The sequence below is a fragment of the Cyprinus carpio genome, chromosome B9 (assembly GCF_018340385.1).
Source record: "Cyprinus carpio isolate SPL01 chromosome B9, ASM1834038v1, whole genome shotgun sequence".
Taxonomy (NCBI): Eukaryota; Metazoa; Chordata; class Actinopteri; order Cypriniformes; family Cyprinidae; genus Cyprinus; species Cyprinus carpio.
In genome coordinates, this window is record NC_056605.1 from 32,189,423 (window position 1) to 32,198,678 (window position 9,256).

At 34.0% G+C, this 9,256-nt stretch overlaps 1 long non-coding RNA gene across 1 annotated transcript; it reads right to left on the reverse strand.

Annotated features, from left to right (window-relative positions):
* Nucleotides 1-8,277: 8,277 nt before the first annotated feature.
* LOC122138562 lies at nucleotides 8,278-8,854 on the reverse strand. The gene is made up of 2 exons (XR_006155681.1): nucleotides 8,709-8,854; nucleotides 8,278-8,498 (listed from the first exon to the last, which is right to left on the reverse strand). It is a non-coding gene; the product is annotated as an uncharacterized LOC122138562 (long non-coding RNA).
* Between the last annotated feature and the right edge of the window lie 402 nt (nucleotides 8,855-9,256).

The following is a 9,256-nucleotide window of genomic DNA, read 5'->3' on the forward strand; positions in this document are numbered from 1 at the left end:
CAACAAGCCAATGTAAACATCTCAAGTGCATTGACTGTGAATTTACAACAAACAAATGCACAGAGGTCCTTTTTTCATTAGTGGCCTACAGAACATTCTCAAAACAACCTAAGAGGACAGTTAAAAAGAGCTTATTAAAAAAAATGTTATTCCAAATGGTACCATAAAATAACCTGGTATCTGCAGGATTTTTAAAAATCACATTTAAAGTTAAAAAGAGCTTATTATGAGAGTTGTTATTATGGTTTTTACGGTAAAATGAAATGTAACTTTTTTTGTCCCCCAGTAAAATCAATGGAACATATTTTTTTTTCAATAATATTTTTTATTTTGTATTTTGAAAAAATTTTAAGGTATTAATGAATATTAATGCAATAATTATGAACAATTTTAAAATAGTACATAATTTTTTTTTCTAATTTTTCAAAATGATTTTTCAATTAATGTTGTATTTCAGATTAAAACAGAGACCAGGCCTTTCAAATACATTTTTTGAAGATTTTTTAGCGTCACCTGGTCAGAGAAAAGAAAGAAAAAACATTTAAGTGCAAGGTGCAACCACGTATTGCCAGTATAGGAATCTATAGAGAGGCTTGTGAATTCCCTTATTGTTTTTAGACATAATTGCTGACTCATATTAAGTAGTGGACTTGAATATATATTAATACATTCTAAAGAGTACTTTTTGTATAGTTTTAGATTTTTTTTTTTTTTGTTATAAATAATGATTTCATGCATTATTTGCATTAAGTTTATGATTACAATCAAAGCTGAACCATTATGTTAGTAGGAGAAAGAGAGTAAGCATTTTGTTAACCTTTTTTGATTTAGAATTTAATTTAAAAAATGTAATTAATTCAAACAACAGTTTATGTAAACATTTTGCAATGAACATGTCTATTTTTGTAAAATGTCAATGAACACTAACAAAAGGAAGGAATAGTAATCAAAAGGAAACCAAAATAACAAACAAGCTCAAATAACAGGAAGCATTAAAAAATGAAACAGTAAATAAAAAAAGAGAAATAAAATAAAATAAGAGTTATAAATACTATTCTAACTTTATCCTATGCGGGCTACTATGTAACTGTTGTGTATACTAACTACTATAACTGTATATTACCTGCATACTAACTCTACATAACAGCTTGCCTAACTGTTGCAGAGGTCACAGATAACTAAAGAATGTCTCTTGCAAACAGTTTTTTTACAATTTAGTGCATCATACCTTCACTGCTGTGAGATTTTTCTGCATTATGACTGAATTATTGAATGGATTTCACATTCTCAACACTTTGCTCTGTGTTACAGACACAGTAGTTCATAGGTGTCCATGTGTAGTGTGTGTGTGTGTGTGTGTGTGTGTGTGTGTGTGTGTGTGTGTGTGTGTGTGTGTGATTGGATGTTTTGTGTTGACACTCTTGATGTTTTATAGTGTCATCACTTCACTACTGTGCACTTTTTTTTGTTTTTTTGGTCGATTTGTAGATTGTGTACACAAATATTCTCTGATAATGGGAAATTTTGTCTATTTCCCATTCATTTCCTATGGCCGTCATTTTTGACCGAAGACCTTGAGTGTTACTATTTTTTTTTTACGCCCACTTAGACTGTTCGAATCATGCCCTTATTTTTTTTTTGTGTGTTCACACCCCAAGTGCCATAAACGTCACCGCAGTTCATATCATTCTGATAAAGCTGTGATTTTTAACATTTCAAAACATAAGATATTCCGGTCATAAATGACCGAAGACCCCACAAGGGTTAATTTGTGATGTGTTTTTTAAGATTTCAAAACATAAGATATTCCGGTCATAAATGACCGAAGACCCCACAAGGGAAAGTATCAATTATTATATTAATTTAAGCAATTATTATCATTAATTACTGTATTAAATATATACAATATATAACATATGTCTTAATTGTTCAGATTTTTATAATGCATTAGCTTTTTGTCGAGCCACTGGTTTACATTTAAAAAAAACATGTAGCAAAAACAGCAGATGGGCTTATTGAAAAATCAAATTCGTTCACTGCAGCAGGTTTCACTCTCGGAACTGCAGAAATATAGCGGTTTCCCTGGTAACCGGAGTACACAAAGCTGATGTACAGCGCTTAAGTTTATTCAGTGAAATCGTAGCCTTTTGAAGTTTAATCGTCATATTAATCCATATAGCAATTATTGTCTTTCCGTCCCCAAAGACCTCTTATAATTTAGACATTTTGGCATGCAATTATTAAATAATGATACAGTAAAATGATATGTAAATGACCACAGTGGTACTTGGGGACATGTAGAACAAAAATCTGATGGAGTTTGCAGAAAACAATTTCAAATTTTGAGTGTATTGTGAGAAAGATGGCATTTTTCATGATTTTGGCATGCAATTATTAAAGAACGATACAGTAAAATTGTATAGTGAGAAAGATGGCATTTTTCGTGATTTTGGCATGAATTTTTTGTTTATTTTGTTCTTTATTTTTTCATGCAATTATTAAATAATGAAACAGTGAAATGACATGAAAACAGTTTGGTTTTGTCATTTTTAATTATTTTCCCCCCTCACTTTATGTTGATTTTCTGCACATAAGCAGGATACAGCATACAGTAGCAAGTACAGATTGAATGATAACATGCACTTATAACACTTTAAACGTGAATGAATTCCGTCATTCTTAAAAATAAATAAATAAATAAATAAAAATCCATGGATCCAACTGATTTAGAATAATGTTAACTGTAAGTAGAAAGACAGTTGTACAAAACATAATCCAAATTATGCATTAATTTAGCAGCATTCCACATAAAAAAAAAAGTATACAGCTCTGAACCCAAAAATACATAAATAAAAACACATAATTATAGTAAAATAAATGGTGAAAACTTAAATAGAAGGCCGTGAATATGAATGTGAATATGAATAAATATGACAACCGAAGGAGGATTTACTAAAAGAAGAAGACGGTAGCGCACCTTAATGTGCCGCGCACCGCCGAGTAGACGCGCGATGAACTTGACGCGCAGATAGCGTGACTGCAGTGCGGAACTCTCAAAAAGCTGTCTTACTACGTGTGCAAATTCTTCAACCCGGCCATTCTGCTCAAATCTACTCGCTCGCTATCCCTTGTTTTTTTGTATTCCGCGCACTGATCTATATATATATATATATATATATATATATATACAGCGTTTTTAGCTTTTTAAACAACTTATTAAGTGTTAGAAGATGGTGAAGCCACCGTAAGTGTTCGATCCGCCACCTTACTAATCCCCACCAGCAGAGAGCACCATTGAGTCACGTGCAAACCGCTGGGAGTTCCGGCAAGATTTGCATTGCGTGGACTCCTGCCAAGACGACGGTAACAAATTTGTCCCAAAATCTTAGTTGTGCACTCTTAGAAATCACTCCAAACATATAAAAAGTGAAATCGAAATATGATCAAACCAGCAAGATTGAAATACCGCCCGTCGAGAAGGGAAACGAGCTTATACCGCGGACCGCACGCATACATAGAGGGTCGACGGATTGGTTAAAGCGCAGATGAAGCTGTGATCTGTGTGCACTAGATGCATGAGGAGTGTATTAAGAACTCATGGGACTATTTCTGTTATTGAGAAACAGCGCACAAAAGTTTTGAACCAAGTTCTTTATTGTTCTTTCTTTTATTTTGTTTTATATATTTAGCTTTTACTCTTTTTGAGAAATGTTTAATTGTTCAATTTCACTTGCTTCGTTAAATGTGAGGGGTCTAAAGGATTTGGTCAAAAGAAAGGTTTTGTTTTTATTTTGTAAAGGGCGAAAACCACATTGTCTTTTGTTACAGGAAACTCATTCTTCCGAGGCAGATGCTAAATTCTGGGCTAACCAATGGGGTGATCTAATATTATTTAGTCATGGGACCAATAAGTCTGCTGGTGTTGCAATTTGTTTTAATAGGTTTCCAGGTGACATAATTGCGCACAGGAGAGATGATCAAGGTCATTGGTTAATGGTGGTTTTAAAAATTGATAGTTATTTTTTTATTCTAACAAATGTGTATGGATATAAAACTAATACCGAAAATAAACAAATGTTTGAAGATATCACAGTCATTCTATCAGAGCTCAAAGTATTGTACCCTACAGATTTAATTTTAATGGGAGGTGACTGGAATATGACACCAGATGAATGGGAAGACAGATGGCCCACTAAATTTGACAGCAACCACTTCAATCATACAATTGGAGAATTTATTTCTAGAAATTTTCTGGTAGATATATGGAGAAGGGTAAATCCAGGAGTAAAACAATACTCCTGGCATAAACCCAATAACACCTGCAAATCTAGGATTGACTACTGGCTGGTTGTTGATGCAGTTGCTGAGTTTGTTTCAGATCTTTTGATTTCTAAAGCCCCATTAACGGATCACTGTATCATAGAAATGAAGATAAATTCAGTTGATAGAAGTAGTAAAAATAAAGGTTATTGGAAATTTAATTCAGGTCTGTTAAAGAATAATGAATATTGTACAAGGATAAAAGAAATAATAGCTGACCCCATTGGAACTCAATTGAGACAAGTGAAGCCCGTTTTTAGCGATTTTTAGCACTTTAAAATTAGAGAAAATTCCATTAAGTTTAGTAAGGAATTAGCCAAGAAAAGAAGAAAGCAACCTGTTTCAGGAAATTAGTAAATGTTGTGAAAAGGCCGAATTAAACAGTGATGACAAAAGGAAATTATTGTTATTGCAAGCTAAATTAGATGATATGTATTGTAAGAGAGCCCAAGGTGCTTTTGTAAGATCTCAAGCAAAGTGGATAGAGGAAGGGGAAAAGAATACTTAGTATTTCAGTAGTTTAGAGAAAAGAAGACAGGGGAATAAGGCAGTATCAAGTTTACTAATAAAAGGAGTAGAGTGTAAGGATGTTAAAACAATTGAAAAAGAGGTTTTCAGAGGTTTTCTCTGTACTCTCACTCTGATTCTTCCAAGTTTCTGGATAGAATTAAGGATTTCATACCCAAAATTGATGATGCTTTTAAAGAATTTTGTGAGTCTGATTTAAGAATAGAAGAATGAGATGAGGTGAGCTTGAGACTGTCTTTGAACAAGTCCCCTGGCTCTGATGGGCTCACGGTTTGAATTTGTATAGGTTCTTCTGGAAAGACATTAGACTTTTGTTATTCAAAGCGATTCAAGAATGCATAGAACGGAAAGAATTATTAACAAGCATGAAGCAAGGTCTTATAATACTAATTCCTAAACAGGGCAAAGATAAGAGATTACTAGATAATTTAAGACCCATTACACTCCTCAATACTGACTACAAATTATTATCCGGGATTATAGCAGCTAGAATGAAGAAAGGCCTGTCTCAGATAATAAGTGAAACTCAATCAGGCTTCCTTGGTGGAAGATCCATTCATAACAACATACGATTGGTTCTAGATTTGATCGATTACAGCAATATATTTGTAGAGAAAGGCTTCATTGTATTTCTAGACTTCTACAAAGCCTTTGATTCAGTAGAACATCAGTTTATTTTAGAAACTTTAACGCATTTTGGTTTTGGACAGAAATTCAAAGATCTAATTGGTATACTTTATAATGATATTAATAGTTGTGTATCTTTAGAACATGGCACTTGCACAAGATTTAAAGTCAAGAGGGGTATTAGGCAAGGTTGCAACAGCTCTCCTTTACTATTTATAATGGTTGCTGAATTGTTGTCCATCATGATAAAGAACAGTGGATCTGAAGGCTTTAACATATTGGGGAAACACATTATAATAACTCAGTTTGCAGATGATACAACTTTGTTTTTTTTTAATGAATGAAATATCATCACAGCACTAGATTCGATTAATCAATTTTCAAAAGCATCAGGTGTTACGTTAAATATTAATAAATGTGAAATTCTTTCTTTGCATGAACAACCAGCTCACTCAGTCAATAATATGAGTGTTAAAACAGATGTTAAATATTTGGGCATTACAGTCACCCGAAATAAAGAAATAAGGGAAAAAGAAAATATTCTTAGAAATATTTGATAAATGTAAAAAAAATGTTAAAATTATGGCTACAAAGGGATATAAACAATATTTGGCATGGTTTTACTGTCCAAAATGGAAAGTATATCCAGAGTTATTTACCGGCCTATTCATTAGGAATTTCCAGAGAATATGATTAATTTAATGAACAAACGAACTTCAACTTTATTTGGAAGGAAAATGCCATTACATTAGGAAAGCTAACATGATTAAGAGTATTGAGGAAGGTGGCATGAATGCTATAGATTTTTCTGTGATGAATGGTGTACTAAAGTTAAAGTGGTTGAATTCATTTGTTAATCATAAGCACTCCTTCTGGTTAAGCATCCCTAATTCAGTTTTTGGTAAACTGGGTGGAATTGATTTTTTATTGTGCTGTGATTATGATTTACAAAAATTGCCTGTTAAACTATCAGATTTCCACCAGCAAGTTCTTCGATACTGCAACCTAATATTTAAACACAATTTTAATCCTCATAATACACCTCTGTGGAACAATAGATGTGTTCTTAGTAATAAATCTTTGTTTCTAAGGACTTGGATGGAAAAAGGAATATTGTATTCTTAGTATTTGATGGATAATTTTGGTAGTTTTTTATATTATAGTGATTCGAGTGATAAATTTAATCTACAATGCTCAATTAGAGAATATAACAAAACATATGAAGGTCATACCAGTACCTTTGCAAACAATGATTCAGCAGTTTGTATTGTACTCCAGAAATATACCAGAGTTAAGATCACTTTGTATTGAAGGTACACATTTAAAAAGTAAAGAGTTTACAAATAAGTTTATCAGAAATGTATTATCCAAACAGTACTTCCCCAGTCAATTAAAAAGAAAGTATGTTCTTCAAGAATTTAGTGAAGAAGAGACAAAGAAAATAAGGAAGCGTTATTTTACTTATCCAGTTCTTCCTAAAGCCAAAGAATTAACATTTAAAATTCTAAATGACATTTATCCAATCTAATAACTTCCTACATGAAAAGATTTAATTGGGAGAACAATTCATGAACTGGCTTCATTCCAAACATATATCAGTACAGCCTTTGACTGTGATCTCAATTTAGGTTGGAGTATTGTTGAAGGATAAGATCCTATACTTTTTGATAAATAACTTAATTACTTTGTGCAAATACTATATTCATAGATGTAAGTATTTAAAGGTTAAACCTCACTTCAGCGGATGGAAGAATGAACTAAAGATATTTGCAAAGTCTCTTCATTACATGATGGACAGGAACGCCCAGAAACTCTTATATGCTTTGAACTTGTTTTTGCTGTTAGAATAAGACCCTCATCCTCTTTTTCTATTCCTGTTTTATTTTGTTTTATCTTATTGTGTGATTATTGTTTGTTGTTGTTTTTTTTCTCGCTCTCTCATCTTTTTCTTTCTTTTTGGCTGTATCAACACGAATAATATGTGTTCAGTTGTTGAAATAGGCCGTAAAGGTTTGTAATTGTATTTGATACCTTAATATTAAAAAAAAAAAAAAAAAAAAAAACTTTATCAAGCTTTTCTGAAATGAGACAGCCTCGATGACGTATGCAGCCTTGGAATGCGAGCTTCGGAGGGCGCAGCCTTCTAAATGAGACACAGCTAGACTTTGGGTGGGAGCTTCGTTGTGAGTGGGATTCTAAATGAGACACAGCTCGTATTACCAGTACATCACATTCGATGTGTGTACTGGTATTCCCAAAGTTAAAGGGGGGAGTATATAGTACAGTATAAAAACGATTACGCATGGACAGTCCCTATAATGATAGGTGTGTGTGTGTGCAGGGGCGTCGGACTGGGGGTAAAACAAGTACTGATATTACCAGGGCCCCAAAGGAAGAGAGGGGCCTTGAAAAGTCTGGAATATATTTTATTTTACCTAGATATTTTCATGGGGGCCCATCAGGACTGCCTCCGCTTAGGGCCCAGGATCTTGTACAACGCCCCTGTGCGTGTGTGTGTGTGAGTGTGTGTGTGTGTTTTGTGTGTGTGTGTGTGTGTGTGTGTGTGCTTTTATCTAGCATCCAGCTCTGACCTTAAGGATTTGGTGAAATTTTGGCTGGGGTGGGAAGTGCCAGATGGAATGATGGTAGTGGAAATTGTTACTGCTGACATGCTGAATCCTCCACGTGCTTCAAACATGCTACGATTACCAAGACATTACATGGATTTCAGCCATTTTAAGGACGAGCTCCTTAAGTGCACTGGCACTTCTGAGTTTGGTTTTGGGCTTGTGTAGTTATGTGAAATCAATACAGTAATACAGACACCATGTCTATAAATGTTAACAGTACCACAGTTTGCTCTGTGTTGTTTGGACTTGTAGGTCAATTTTGATGCAGTTCATCTACGCACATGTTCATGTAGAATGGTGTAAGAGGACATTCTACAGTAGAACATTAACACCAACACTTTCATCAGGAGCCAATCCACTGCTTTCCCAATCAATATCAGCAATGTTCAGTTCCTGGATAAACAAAGAACCAACATTTCTGTATAAATGGTGTACAATCTCAGTTCCTGTAATAGTTCCAAAAACTACATTTATACGAGTACTAGAATGATAATTAAGTGTTTTAAATGCCAGCGAAGGAACATTTTAATTCTCACAACCCTGAAATATTTATATTAAAAAGAAATAAAGCATGGCTGTAAAAATTTGCATGAACAATTACACCTCTTCATCTCGTGGATCATCAACTGGATAATGAATTTTGACCCAATTCCCAGAGCTGGTTTGGAGACGTGTTGTGTTCTGTTCGTAAAGGGTGATTATCTCACCCATCTCAGAAAAGATTTAGATCATCTTGTAGCCTTGGAAGGAATGTGTAGTGTGCAACAGAAGAGATGTTTTGGTCTTGCAGTATGAAGGTAGCTGGCTTCCTCAAGATAGTGTAGTACATCATAGTACACACTGGTCACTGCAGTCCACACATCTCTCCACAGTCCTTCTGTTTCTACAACATAAAGCATCACAAGATCATTCTGAAGCAATTAGTTGGTTCAAACAAGCATTTGGAGAAATAAAGCACAAGGCTACATAGTAGATATGTCTGCTACACAATACTTTCTTTACATACCTTTGATTGTGGACACTTTTTCCTGAAATGAAACTGCTTCTCCCTGTGCCACGAACTGAGAACATTAAACGTGCAATGTCCACGTTCTCGACTCCATGGTCTGCTCTGCTTAATGTTTGACACTAATATGTCCAGCTCATTGTCT